Source organism: Petaurus breviceps, unplaced genomic scaffold, assembly GCF_028583685.1.
Source record: "Petaurus breviceps papuanus isolate PSGF00001 unplaced genomic scaffold, PetGlider_PUasm1.0 176, whole genome shotgun sequence".
NCBI lineage: Eukaryota > Metazoa > Chordata > Mammalia > Diprotodontia > Petauridae > Petaurus > Petaurus breviceps.
The window spans coordinates 14,619,829-14,633,805 of NW_027185771.1; the positions used below are offsets into that span (position 1 = coordinate 14,619,829).

At 41.3% G+C, this 13,977-nt stretch overlaps 1 protein-coding gene across 4 annotated transcripts in view; it reads left to right on the forward strand.

The window, feature by feature from the left end:
* Window positions 1-13,977, forward strand: part of SMPD3 (sphingomyelin phosphodiesterase 3) — a 273,255-nt gene that overhangs the window by 101,199 nt on the left and 158,079 nt on the right. Inside the window, exons 1-3 of one of the 4 annotated variants that reach the window (XM_069085667.1) lie at window positions 2,772-2,791; window positions 6,334-6,409; window positions 11,285-11,330. The gene's annotated coding sequence lies outside the window, so the exon portion shown is untranslated. Of the gene's footprint in view, window positions 1-2,735; window positions 2,792-6,333; window positions 6,410-11,284; window positions 11,331-13,977 lie in introns of those variants that run through there. The other 3 variants (XM_069085666.1, XM_069085665.1, XM_069085664.1) reach the window with 3 other exon arrangements.

Sequence of the window (13,977 nt, forward strand, 5' to 3'; positions counted from 1 at the left end):
ATGGCCAACTGTGTAGTCGTCTCCCTGCGGGAATCACGCAACATCTCAACCATGAATGACAGCCTCTGCCAAGCTTAAATCTGCTATTTAAGCAAGTGCCTCCCTATCTCTACTGCTGTTACCCGAAGAGAAGAGTAACGGGGAGACCGGTGGACTCCAACTCCTCTAAAGACGGCAGGTTCTTATTTCTGAGCATTTTCTATTTGGGGGAGGAAGAGGGATGGTGGTGATGAGCTTAGATGTAGTGGGAATAGGTTAGGAACTGCCTGGGATCATATTCAGATGTTTGGCTGACAAATGAATCATCTGATTAAATCCCTCTCTTTGGACATTTCTAATTCAGGGCTAGTAGAATTGTGCTGTTGTTGTTTTAAGAGAGAAAGAGAAGCGTACAGCATAGGAGAGAATACCTTTCCAAACAAGTTTTTAGTGTTTAAAAAGTGATATTTTAAAAGTTTACTGAAATTTTAAGGTTCGAAACATACAGAGTGCATCACTTTGAGGAAGTCCAGTGTATTCCTACTCACAACCAAAATGCTGTTTTCTGTTCATTTAACTCTGTTTTGAACATAGATATGACTTTATTTATAAGATGCATTTGGGGGGTTGAGAATTGGAGGCTGGGAGATTGTTACTGTTTAGAGCAATATCTGATGATATTGCTTGTGATGATGCTTTATCTGGCAATATTGTTTGGTAAGCTTCTCATGATCAACCAGTCCTACCAAAGATTCTTCCATTCCTTCAATGATTCGGAAGGAAATGGTAATGTTCTAGGGTGCCTGTGGTAGCAGCCTTTAGACTCTCAGGTGAATCCAGTGCCTGGCTCCATCACCCTCCATCCCAGGCTCCCCAGAACATGTGCCTGACTTAGGACAGGGAAATGAGGGTTTGGCACCTGGGTACACAATCAGGAAATTCCAACTCGGTTGGCATATAGGAGGGTGGAGATCAGGACTGGGGACTAGGTCCAATCAATAGAGAGCTGGACCTGGGTTCAAATGCTATTTCACACACTTACTGTGTGAATGACTTTAGAAAATCATTCAGTGTCTCTGCATCTCAGGTCCTGATCTATAAAACAAGCAATGTGGGTAGATAGCCTCCAAGTTCCCTGCCAGCTCTCTAGCAAAGACCCTGAGATCCTAGAAGATCTTGCAGCCAGATAGTATTAGCCATACCTGGCCAATGCCCCTGCAGTCATCCAGGATGGATACTGCAGCTTGGAATGAACACTCTTAAAACACCCAGGGTGGGGAACTCATGGTCTTGAAGCCAAATGTGGCCTTCTAGGTCCTCGAGTGCAGTCCTTTGACTCAAAGGGCCACACTGGAGGACCTAGAGGTCCCCTCCAGAGATTTGTCCTATGGAGTTTGGATTCAAAGGGCTGCCTTGAGGATCTAGAGGGCCACATGTGGCCTCGAGGCTGCAGGTTCCCCACCCCTGATCTAGACCATTACAACTAAAAGTGCCTGACCTGGCATAGATTGGGCAGCAGCTGATGACAGCCAAGGTTTCTGACACTGTGGGGACAATAGTGGGTAAGACGATTTCTAGCCACATAAAGCTAGGTTTGAACAATGTTAATAGATTACAAATAGTACGTATTTTCCCTACAACTTAGCATCCTAGCAGCCATGCAATGTGTCACAGGCATGAGTGGGGAGCAGAGGGGAAGGAGAGCATGTTATATATGGCTGGTGGTGCCTACCATCACCCTGACCCCTGACCCGTCCTGCTTATCACCACAGTTAAATGTCACACAAATGATGTTCCTTTGAAAGCATTTTCTCTTCTGAAGTAGAACTATCAAGATAGTTCTCACTGCCTGGAATTATTTCCCCATTCTTTATCTCCTCTGTAAATCATATCCATCTAGAGAGAAGTAACTGGGTTGTTGTTCAGTCATGTCCCACTCTTTGGGGGGTTTTCTGGGCAAAGACACTAGAGTAGTTTGCCAACTCCTTTTCCAGCTCATTTTACAGGTGAGGAAACTGAGGCAAACAGGGTTAAGGGACTTGCCCAGGTCACACAGCTAGTAAGTGTCTGAGGCAAAATTTGAACTCAGATCTTCCTGACTCTAAGCTCAGCACCCCATCCACTATGGCGCCACCTAGCTGACATAGTGAATATAGCTCACCTTGAAATCAGAAGACCTGGTATCCAGTAATGCCTTTGAAACATCCTGACCATATGGCCTTAGACAAGTCACTTTACCTCAGTGCCCCCAGAAAAGTTAACAATCTACATTAATGACTGCTCTGGGTAGGTTCTCCTCCGACTAGTCTGACCACTCCTCAGTTAACCATGGGCGTTCCCCAAGGCTCTGTCCCTCTATACTATTTCACTTAGTGATGTCTCCATCTCCAATTCAACTATTATCTCTATTCATTTGATTCCCACATCCAGATATCCAGGCTTCACCTCTCTCTCCCAGTCTCTTGTCTCCAACTGGCTTTCAGATATTTAGAACAATAGGATGTCTTACAGAAATGTTAAACCCACTGTGTCTAGAACTGAAGTCATTATTACCCCCACTGCCCCACCCTTTTCCTAACTTCCCTATTGCTGTCTAGGGTACCACCACCCTCTTAGTCACCTGGACTGTCAACCTAGGGGTCATCCTCTCTCTACTCCTCACTCTCATCTTCACTCCCAAAGCCAATCAAGGGCCAAGTCCTCTTGTTTCTGCCTTCTTATCTTTTATACACCCTCCCTTCTCTCCTCAGACACAGCCACCACCCTGGTGCAATCCTTTATCTCCTCAAGCCTGGACTGCAATAGCCTGTGGGTGAGTCTCCCTGCCTCAAATCTCTGCCCACTCCAGCCCATCCTCCACTCAGTGGTCAAGCTTATCTTCCTAAAGCACAGATCTGACCTTTTCAACAGTGCTCTCATTGTCCTGGCAAAGCCTTTGAACCCTTGTTATCGCACCCATGTCATGATCGGGCACCATCGGACTCTAAGGAAGGTCCATATCAGAGAAGCTGGGGAATCTATAATAAAAGTTTACATCCCAGAATACTTAAGGCAGCATAAGCTATTAGTGACTTCTGTAAGGGAAAATCATGCCTGACTAATCTGTGAAAGATTTTCAAAGAGGTTAATTAAGCATGTGAACAAGGAGAGACAAGTGATTTGAATTTATATAGGCTTTCAAAAAGTTTTTCTTGGATTCTCCATTAGTCTATTTTGTAAACAGTCAGTCGTCTTTGGGTTAAGGAAAAATATCACAGACAAGAAAAAGGCCTGAAGATAGAATGAAACTCTGGGTAATTGGACCAGAAGAATATAAGCTCCCTGAGGCCAGAAACAATTTCATCTTTGTTTTGTGGAGCTAGGGCCATCCTCAGGTTAGGCCCCAACAATCACTATGTTTACAGATTACACTGAGCAGTTTTATGAATGAGTGGGAAAATGGTAGAGGAGTTTCAACGTGGGCAACTGTGATGGAATTCATTAGGGGACATAATGCAATGTCTACTTCTACATACAATGATAGGCCCCAACTGTTGTGTAGGTGGAGTATAAGGAAATCATTCTGGGAGTTATTGCTGTCTCTGCTGAAGGGAGTGTGTGGCTAGGGCCAGAGAGACCAAGAAAATGCAGGGTACCTAGGGGAAGTCTTGGGGAACAACACGAAATCTTGGGTTCTACCAATATTTTGAGTCTTGTCATCTCCATGCTGTTCTTATACTAACCTTTATTGTTCAGGCATGTCTGACTTTTCATGACCAAAATCATGCCAGTACTGTCTATGAACTTTTCTTAGCAAAGATACTAGGGTGGTTTGCCATTTCCTTCTCCAGTAGATTAAGGCAAACAGAGGTTAAGTGACTTACCCAGGGTCACATAGCATAGCTAGTGAGTGCCGAGACCAGAGATTTGAACTCAGGTCTTCTTGACTCCAGTCCCAGTGATCTATCCACTGAACCTCTTAGTTGCCTTAAACCAACCTAGACAAGTACAAAAAAAGGGCTAAAAATATTATTCTTCAATCAGAAAAGACAAAAGCTGAAAATGGATAGAAATGAATTCTATAAAAATCACAATTTTATAAGAATTTGGTAAGATATGATAAGAATTTGAAAAAATATGGACTTAATGAACAAATTCTAGAATATTAAGACTAAGGGACATCTGAGTGTTCAACCCCAGAGACAGAAAATTTGGATTTTTAGCCAACTAGTAGCCATATGACCTTAGACAAGTTGCTTTCCTTTCCTGGGCCTCAATTTCCTTATCTATAAAATGGGGGACTGAGCTAAATGATTTCCCAACTCTAGAATTCCATGTTCCAAGGTCCTGTCCTGGCTTTTAAATCCTATGATCTTGCCAATCGTTATCTCTCCATCTTAGACCTGCCCCTCCTCCAAATTTTCCCATTTGTATTGAGAATGCTCCCACACTTCCAGATCCAACCTCAGAATCAACCTTGATCGTTCTTACTCTCACCTTTCATACCCAATTTATTGCCATCTTATCAATTCAACTGGTAGCTAGGGGGAACTGTGGCTAGAATACCAGACTTGGAGTCAGGAAGACTTATCTTCATGAGTTCATATCTGGTTTCAGACATTTACTATGTGACCCTGGACAAGTCACCTAATCTTGTTTGCCTCAGTTTCCTCATCTATAAAATGAACTGGAGAAGAAAATGGCAAACCACTCCAGTATCTTTACTAGAAAACCCCAAACAGGGTCATAAAGAGTCAGACATGACTGAAAAACAACTGAAAAATCAGTGCTATTACTATGACCACCCGGTCATATCCTTATCACTTCTAGTAAAGACAGCAAGTCTCCCTCTTCCTGGTCTCCCCATCTCCATCTTGTCAATGTCAACTCCTCATTCTCACTTACTCCATATCCTTCCCCTCCCTGCTTACCTTCCCTCTACTCTCTATGTAACTTGTACATACCTAATTATTTACATATTGTCTTCCCCACTCAAATGTAAGGTCCTTGAGGACAGGGACTGGTTTTGCCTTTCTTTGTGCCCCATTGTACTTAGCACAATGTGCCTGGCACACAGTAGGCATATTATAAATGCGTGCTGATTGATTGATGTATGGGAAAGTCCATCCTAATGGTATTATTGTTCAGTCATTTCAGTTATGTCTGACTCTTCATGACCCCATCTGGGGTTTTCTTAGCAGAGACTACTAGAATAGTTTGCAGTTTCCTTTTCCATCTCATTTTACAGATGAGGAAACTGAGGCAAACAGGGTTAAGTAACTTGCCCAAGGTCATACAGTTGGTAAATGTTTGAGGATGGATTTGAACTTCTGAAGATGAGTCTTCCTGATTTCAAGCTTGGTACTCTAAGCATGTTACCACCTAGCAGCCCCAAAGAGAGTAGGGAGATCAGGTTAAGATACTTGGGTAGTGGGTAATATGGAGATTATGAATGAGGTCTTGACTGGGGTCATGGCCACAGAAATGGGGGGAAAGGTTTGAACTTTAGATTAACTATAAAGAATTATAGCAGAATGTGGTGACATTCCTAGGATTTAGAGCCGGAAAGAGCCTTTAAAAAAAATTCAGTCCAACCCTCTTGTTTTGTAGATAAAGAAACCCAATGACTCTTGTTAAGTCCAGAGAGAGGTTAAGTGACATCTGGGAGTTTGAGGCAGAGACAGGATTTTGTTTATCTTCAAAGGATCAGAGATTTTGAGCTGGGCGGGACCTCTGAGGTCAGTTAGTCCAACCCTCCCCTTTTCCAAATAAGGAAACTGAAATCCCAGAGGTTTTAGTGACATGCCCAGGAGAGAGAAGGAGAGCTCAGGCTTCAGTCCCATTCCTGTTCTGCTTTCTTCTCATCAGATCATTCCTTCCCAGGGAATCTGTTCCTCCTGAGGCATTCTCTCTGGCTTTCCACTCCCTCATTTAAACTGCCTCTCATGGACCCTGCTGTGGCCTTCAGGGCTCTGTTCAACTAAGGATAAGAAATAAATATTTAAAGGAGTTGAAAGTTGGCAAAAAAAAAAAAAACAACCCAACCCCAACACATTTTATATACAGAAAGTCTTAATAGCTTAAAACTGCAGTAAAACTTTGGCCCCATAACACTTGTGAAGTACAGCTATTAATCATCCCCATTTTACAGATAAGAAAACTGAGGCTTCAGAAGGTTGTGATCTAATAGCTTATCAGTGTCAGAGGCAAGATTTATAGGTTTCCCCAGCTCTGCCTGCGTCTACCTCTGTCACTCGGTCTGCCACACAATTCCTTACATGTGGGCAGCAGAGAAAGCTGGAAGCTTTTTATTCTGGATAATACTGTATCTTTGTTTTCACAAGTAATTTTGTATAATTTCTTTTCTCATTTCAGATAAGGAATTATTAGTGATTCCCATTCAGAAGAAGGAAAGACTGCACATTGGAGCAAACAAAGAATTCTTCTTCAGGTAAGTTACCTGTCCTTTAAGAACAATTCCCAAGTTCTCAAACTACAAAGAACCAAATGGAAGTATGATTGCTGTTCATTCAGTTGTGTGCTTCTCTGCCAGAAGGACCCTAGAATATTCACTAGAAATAATTGTACTAGGAATGTATATGTTGATGACTGCTGCTCTCTTAATTTAATAAGGTGCAAAGGGACAGACCTTTCTGAGAGATTGGCAGGATTTTGGAGGGATTGAATAAGAACCATGAAATCAGTCCTTCAAAAAATTTCCAGCTTCAGTTTCATGGTACTTAAAAAGCATGAGAGCCTTGGGGCAGCTAGGTGGCTCAGTGAATAGAGAACCGGCCCTGGAGTCAGGAGGACCTGAGTTCAAATCTGACCTCAGATACTTAACACAAAAACTAGCCATGTGACCCTGGGCAAGTCCCTTAACCCCAATTGCCCTCCAAAAAAAAAGGCAAAAAAAAAAAAAAGCATGATACCTGTTCAGCTAGTTTTATGATCTCAATCACTCCCAGGGAATCTGTGCCTCCTGAAGAATGGGGGCTTACTTTCTTAAGTTCCTCTCTGGAGCCCTGTGAGATGCAGATGGGTCTACTGGAAAGAACTTTTGGTTTACCATCAAAGAAGCTTGGTGATCCTGGGTCACCTTGATCAACTCACTTCACTTCTCTAACCTCAAGTATCCTCATCCAAAAAAATGAGGGGGTGGACAACAATGATTTCTACTGTCGTGCCCAGCTCTAAATCCATGACCCTATCTCTGGTCTTCTGATCTGCTATTTCCCAAGGAAGTGAAGGGTTTAAATGACATGCCCAGGATGAGGGAAGGTGATCACATCTATTGACACCTACCTAAAGTATTTGGACTATTTCAGGATTTCACAAAGAGAATTAATAATATGATAGATTTTCTATACTGGTTTAATTTTGGAAAGGTGAAAAATTGGGTCTTTTTGACAGATTAATGGTAGCATTTTAAAATTATCTTCTAGTTCATGATAGGAACTAGAGCTATGATTTCATTGACGTAAGGAACTCTCTCTGTTGGTGCAGATAAGAACCTTCTCCGCAATTTCTAGTTTAGAGTGGAGATGTCAAACAAGGGGCTGATTAAGGAACCAGATCGAAATGTAATTGGAAAATACTTAACAAAATAAAAATATAAGAGGACACAGATAATGTTAATATGTGGTTTTCTACCCACAGAGATCCTTCTGTACAACTTAGTGGTCCCCATTTCAATCTGAGTTTGATACCACTCCTCCAGGTAACTCCCTACACCAGTGATATCAAATTCAAATAGAAAAGCAGAGGCCATTTCAACCTGTACAAAGGGATCTCTATGGGCTCCATATTGACTTAGAAAACTAAGCATTAACATTATCTGTGCTATGCTATATTTTTATTTTGTTAAGTATTTCTCAATTACATTTTAATCTGATTTACTTTACCCTGGTGGGTTGCTAGGTCCATGTGGTGTGTTTGATACTTCTGCCCTAGAGCAATGAATAGTTAAGTGACTTGGCTAAGATCACACAATTGTAAGAAGAACTTGAATTCTAGTCTTCTTGTCCCTGAGGCCAACTGTCTATCCAATACACTGTGTTGCCTCTCTGCTATTTAGTTTAGTGTGAGTGAGGGTGAGATCATAAGATAACAGGTGGGCAGTCCACAGATTCCACTGGTGTCCTCTCAACAGTATGAGAAAGCAAAGAATGAGCCCAGTAGGCTGGGTGGAGCCCCTGCAGTGGCCTAAAGGATCTGGACAAATGTCACGCTGGATGGGCGGGCATGAATCCAGTGGTGCACTGGACAAGGCGCCAAGGGTTTGGATAAATGCTAAATTTTTAGCGTGAGCATTTACACCTTGCAAAGCAACAAACACTTTGACTTATTGTTTTGTTGATTGTCTAGATTTAAGAAAGTGATGGAGAAAATGTGAATAATGAAGATTAAACTTAAAAGTATATGTCATGCATGGGATCTCCATCCCCCATCAAGAGTCAGTTGTTAAACATTTACTAGCACACACTCCTGCATGAATAGTATGATTCATGTTAATTAGATCATAGACCCATCTGATCACTGAATAATTTAGTGATTCAGAATTTTGAAGCATTTCAGCCAATCAGTAAGCATGTATTAAGTACCTACTGTATAATAAACACTGTGCTTAGTTCTGGGAATGCAAAGAAAGGCAAAAGATAGTCCCTGCCCTCAGGATCTCATGGTCTAACAAGGGAGACAAAAAGCAAATAACTATGTGCAAACAAGATATACGTGGGGTAAATTGGAAATAACCAACGGAGAGAGTCACTAGCATTAAGAAGCATTGGGAAATACATCTCAGGTGGGATTTTAGCAGCTCTGAAATGTTGTATAACAATTGTTTTCTGTGATTTTCTACATGGGATTCAATTATATGTCAAGACGTGAGAGTTCTGTTGGGATAGTTGATGTGGCTTCCATTAGTCTTTGACTGAGTTTGTAAGCGAGGGATGTAAAACCTCTCACAACTTCAAGAAATCTTGCCATTGTGCTTGCTCAATGGATTATTGCATTTTAGAGCTGAAGGAGCCCTGGAAATCTAGGCCAACCTCCTAATTCTACAGATGAGAAAACCGAGATCCAGAGAGGATTAGTCTAAAGTCATCAGGGGAACATCTCACCTCCCCAGATCCTCTCACACACAGAGGGTCCACTGTGGTTCTGCCCAAATGCTAGTGTGCCCACTCCTTCAAGCCTCCCCTCCCTGACTATGAAATTTCCTGTACTTATCCTATATTAATATATTTTTGTGCGTGTCATTTTCCTCCATAGAATGTAAGCCCCTTGGGGGCAGGGATTGTTTGATTTTTGTCCCCAGCACCCAGCTAAATAGTTGGGGTTTAATAGGTACTTCTTGAGAAGTACATGTAGAGTAGCGGACAGAGAGCCTGCCTTGGAGTCAGGAAGATCTGGGTTCAAATTCTGCCTTTGCTACATACTGGCTATGTGATCCAAGGCAAGAAATGGAATTTCTCAAGAGCTCCAGATAGCTCTCTAAGGCCAAGATGCAGAGCAGGTGCTGACCTGCATTAGGAGAGGCAATTAGAACAGGGACAGTCAATAAATACATCATTGCTCATTGAATTGAATTGTGGATGACAACTGCCAAAGATCTGATTGGGAAAACTTTCAAGGAACTTACATTCTCCTGGTAGAGACAACATGTACACAGATTTTTGTTAAGTCATTTTTCAGTTATGTCCAACTCTTTGCAACCCCATTAGGGGTTTTCTTGGCAAAGATACTGGAGTGGTTTGCCATTTCCTTCTCCAGCTCATTTTATAGATGAGGAAACTGAGGCAAACAGGGTTAAGTAACTTGCCCAGGGTCATACAGCTGAGAAGTATCTGAGGCCAGACTTGAACTCAGGAAGATGTCTTCCTGACTCTGGGCCCAATACTTTATCTATTGTACCACCTCACTGCACCTACATGCACAGATAAATAAGTAATAGGAGGGGAGAGGGAGGAAGGACTAGCCACTGAAAACATGAGTAAAGGATTTGCTTTCTGGGCCTCAGTTTCCCTCTCTGTAAAAATAGAGTTGGACTAGAAGATCTTGAAGTTCCTGTCCATCCCTAAATCTCACGGTATGCTATGATAGTGAAATGTGAATTCCTCCTCCACTATTAACTTGAAACGGTTCAGGTTCAAATCTAGCTTGGCCACTTATGCCTTCGTTAATTTGGGCAAGTCATCTAACCTCCTTGGTCCTCAGTTTCCTCATCTGTATAAAATGAAGGATTTGGACCTGATGACCTCTAAGGCGTCTTTCAGATCTAAATCTATATTTCTATAGCCACAACTTCCTGTTACAAAATTATTTGGTTTCCTATACTTTTGTATTGTCTCTTTTCTTTTCCCTTCTTTTATGTCATAGGATCACAAAATATTAAAGCTGAAAAGAATCTTGGGAATTTATGTTGTCCAAGCCCCCCAGATTACAGAAGAAAAACTAAGACCCAGAGAGGTTATGACTTACCCACGGTCACAAAGCTAGCCATTGGTAGGGCTTCTAACTCCGAGTCCAGGTTCTTTCTAATGTATTACCCTGCCTCTTTTTACTTTTCTTATTCATAAGAAAATTCTTGGAGTAAGTACTTAATATATGCCTTATCAATCTATCTGCCTATCTTTAAAAAAAGAAACCATTGCATTTTATAGCAGTTTTCTAATTCTATTCTTGGTTGGAGAGAGAAAAAAGTTCGGGGTTTTAATTACATATAATTCAATTCAATAACCATTTATAAGGCATCCTATGTGTGTCAGCATGTGACTGAAAGGGTCAATTCTTTAGCAGCAAGATGTTGGGAAAGATACAAAACCAAATATGAGGAAGTCCTTATCTTCAAGGAGCTAAGGATCTAGTGGGGGTAGGGGACATAACATACACAGAAGCATAATAGAAAGTGAAATATGAAAGTTTCATGGAATATACAAAGTACACTAAGAGTTCACAAAAAGAAGTGAACATGGGGGCGGCTAGGTGGCACAGTGAATAGAGTACTGACCCTGGAGTCAGGAGGACCTGAGTTCAAATCTAGCCTCAGACACTTAACACAAAAACTAGCTGTGTGACCTTGGTCAAGTCACTTAACCCCAACTGCCTTTCCAAAAAAAAAACCACAATAGGTTTTCAGAAAGAGTTCCTCCCAATAGCTGTTTCTAAGTCTTCTTGTGATTCCTCAACTTTCATCCTTTGTCCCTTTATCCAGAGGGCACAAAATCTTTTTTTAAAAATTCACCAGAATTAGTCGTATTCCAAAATTGTGTCCAAAAGAGACTTTGCCTTCCCATTGCTTACTAAGAACCCTCTTTCCATACAGCTACAAATGTGTTTATTGGAGGAACTAGGAACATGGAAATTATGAGGTAAGAGATGCCCCAAGTTAGCACTTAATGAATGTTGACTGATTGACTCACACAGCCTTTCTGGCTCTAACTGCTAAGTCTGATGTCTTTATAGCCTCTAGGAAAATCTGGCTCAATACCTTTATTTTATTGGTCAACTAAATATATGAAATTGCTTACTCTCTCAAAGTCACAGAAGATGCCAAATATGAAGTGTTTCTTAGTAGGCAACTAAGTGATACAAGTAAGTAGGCATTGTAACTAGAGTCGGGAAGACCTGGATTCAAATGTTGCCTCAGACACTTACTGTCTATCAGACTATGAGAACTTGGTCAGAAGTCGAAGACTGCATTCCGGGACGTAGCCAGTCATCCTGACTTTTGTCTTGCCACTGGACTTTGATGATTCTGGAAGAGAGAGTGAAGCTACTTTATGCAATTCTGCCTCACTTAAATCCAATTCACATGCTAGTCAAGACATCATCCCACGATGTTATTGGTCTTCTTTGAAAATGAAGGATAGACGATAACACCATGTGAATGTGGGCAGGTCACTTAACTTGGGGATGATACTAGCATGGCTACCTCACAGGGATGTCAAGTCTGCTACAGTAAGAAGGGCAGGAGTGAGGGAGGAGAGAAAGATGGTGAGCCAGGTGCTGACCTCCTTGAGAAAGGAGGGAGAACAAGGTGGGTAGGGTAGGCAGATTGACTCAATGCTTTCTGCTCCAGCTTCCATAGTCTGTATTAGGTGGAACATTATGATTGAGTTCAGAGATAAAATATGTGAAAGCTCTTTGTAATATCTGGAGTATGGTGCGCTGTACATCCATGGCATGGTGAATAGAAAGTTGGCTTTGAATCCAGAAAAATCTAGGTTCAAATCCTGCCTCTGACAAATCCTAGCTGTGTGATCCTAGGCAAATGACTCAGACAACTCTCTAAGACCATAACTACCATACAAAAATGATTAATAATTGTGATGATTATTACAGTCAGGAAAATTTGTTCATTTCAGTTATTTTCTACTAGGTCAGAGTAAGCAGAGTACAAGCTTGTGGGGGAAAGAGCACTGGATTTGGAACCAGCAAATCTGAGTTCAGATGTGACTGACATTTGAACCTGTGTGACCTTAGGCAAATCTCTCACCTTCTCTGGGCATCAGTTCCCTTACCTAAAAAGTTAAAAGGCCCTCGTTATAATCCAGGCAGCTTCTCCTAGGGCATGCAGCCACAAGACTGAATCCCTCATCCTGTTCACCTATCTCAGAAATGGCTGCTGCTTATCATAGGAGATTAAGATGGTGCAGTCTATAAGAAAATGCAAAAGCTAGGCTTAATATTTTTCATCCATGTGTGTATATGAGAGGAAGTATGATGTAATGGCTAGAAGACATTGGAGTCAGAAAGACCTGGAATTAAATCTCTTTTTTTTTTAATTAATGTTTATGAGCCATTATCCCTTTGAATATCTTCCCCATAACCAACCAATAATTACTCAGTCACATGATATCACATTGTAGTGGTAAAAAAGGAGAATTTACTTTAGAAATGTAGGATTGAATTAGGAAAATCTATTAACAGTAAACACTCCCAACCCCACAGCCCAAAGCAAACCACCTCTCCACAAATTTGCCAGGGTACACTGGCCTTGGTAGGACCCTATTGACTAACGATACTCATGTCAGGAGGTCAGTTCTAGAACCAGGGAATATTGTAGAAAGCCTTGCTGTTTCCCTTCAGGAAAGCAGACAGGTTCAAGTCTTGCCTTGGACATAAATTAGCTTTGTAACCATGAACAAGAGACTTAAACTCTCTCTTACCCTAGGCATTACTCCAAGAATATAAATTACAGATCAGCTGCCAATATTAACCAGTAGAAAGACAGATGAAATTATGTCTAGACTTAAAAACAAACCAAAAAAAAAATCTATGTATAATTCTTTTTTCATAGGGGATGGGGTGGGGAAAGACAGGATCCAGACCTTTGATTTTATCAGTTTGGGGAACTCTCAGTACAAAAATTCCTTTCACTGATACAGATTAGCAATTTGTTTTATTAAAATTGTAATTTATTAAAGTGGCCTAGCATAGATAGTCTATTTCACTGACAAATGGGTCCATAGATTTAAAGCTGGAAAGGGCTTTAGAACTCATTTAGTCTAGCTAAGACTCATTTTACAGACTGGGGAAACCGAGGCCAAGAGAAGTTAAGTGACTTGCTCATGGTCACAGGTCTGGGATTTGAACCCAGGGACTCAGACTCAAAAGCCCAATTCTTCTTCCACTGAACTGTGATGAAACCAGGTCTTTCTGACTCCAAAGCCAACCTTCTGTCTATCCATTATCCCATGTTACCTCTCTTGAGTTTTTGTAAATGCTGTAAGACAGTAGACTTCTTAAATTCAGGAGTTGTCTCACATTTCCTCCACATACCTTGTGCTGCCTGGCATAACCCCATGTATATTATTATTCAGTAAAGGTTCATTGACGTCCATAGATGACTTTTTGCCTTAATCTGTATTCTTTCATGTATTTTCCTACTCACACCTTTCTTACTAGCTCATCTCTGAATTTTCCATTTCCCAAAAAGAAAGTGCTCATGCGCAATCATTTTCTCTCCTCTCCTCTCTGTCTCTCTCTCCTCTCTCTCTCTGTCTCTGTCTCTCT